Raw genomic sequence first — 1,374 nt, forward strand, 5'->3', positions numbered from 1 at the left:
GTGCCTTGACAAGCGTCAGTGTGGCTTTAGGTGTGCACATGAACAGTTTATGGCAGCATCTTGGCCATGGCAACACAAATAAACTTCACATGAGGATTGTGTGTGTGTTCCCCCCCCCAAAAAAAGGAAGATTTATTTTTTTTTTTTGGTTTCTGTATATTAGCATGGTTTCATTTCCTGCTGTACTTCCATGTTGGCTTGATAGTATAACACTTGCACAACTGCAAAAACTTTTAAAACTTACACAGGGACAATATGAATAAAGTCCTGTAAAACTTTATTTTAAAAGTGCAGTTCCAAGAGCAGATTTTCCTGTTTCTTTGGTCAGGATGCAGTTCTTTCTAATTGTCCCCCTGATAATTGGAATTGGGAGCCTTTTCTTAAATCTGACCTCATCAGGGGACTGATCATGCTGCAGGTGATTGTTTTTACTTGTTAGAATGGCTGCTTGTGGATAAAAACTTGCTGGATCATCCCCACCTGGGCCTTGAATACTTCAACTGCACTTCTCTAATACAGTGTATATAATCGGTCGTTCACAAATACAGCCTGGGGTGAATGCTGTTCCTAGGGTGGGCAGGTGGCACGTGGTAAAACCAGCACATTTCATTTAGGAACAGCTGTCAGTCTCAGCTGAAGGCAGTGCTCTGACAGGATGTGGAAACTGATCCTTTTGCTCTTTAAAATGGTCCTGTTGGTGGCTAGATCTCTTTTGAGATGCTGTTGTGGACCAGCATTTTTTTCCTGTTTTAAAAAAAAAAAAAAAGAGAGCACCCTTCATTGTCTTACATCATCCATCTTCTCTGATCGCAAGCTCCAAAATTAAATTACCTTCTAGTACTCTGGAGTGAGGACATGGTCTTTTGTTTGTATGATTCCTTGCTATGAATTACATTAAAATGAGTAGAATAGTTGCATTATTGGTCCTAATCTTCAAAACACACAGCCCCCAAATTCCCTAAATATATAAATTCATAGAGGTTAATGAATGCCATAAATGACTTTTAAAAGCTTAGATATTGGAAAATGATTTATTTCAGTTTGCATTGAGGAAGTGAATCTAAAATGTTTTAAGAACTCTCTTAGTTGGTGGTTATTTCATTTGAGAGGCATAGAAATAGTGTTAAGCTAAGTGGAGGTAGTGACTGTATTTTGTTGGTGTTTGCTTTCTAAAGCTTATTGTGTTAATGTTTATGTAGTACCTAGTACATTGGGGTCTTTTGGCTGGGGCCTTGGATGCAAAATTAGCACAAATAAAAATGAAGGTTTATTTGGTGCACACCCTTTGACCATTTTTGTCATTAACCTGCCCCCCCCCCCCCCCCCCCCCCCCCCCCTCCCACCACCACGGCCACCAGCACATCTGCAGCCTCC

Source organism: Aptenodytes forsteri, unplaced genomic scaffold (assembly GCF_000699145.1).
Source record: "Aptenodytes forsteri isolate BGI_AS27 unplaced genomic scaffold, ASM69914v1 Scaffold54, whole genome shotgun sequence".
Taxonomy (NCBI): Eukaryota; Metazoa; Chordata; class Aves; order Sphenisciformes; family Spheniscidae; genus Aptenodytes; species Aptenodytes forsteri.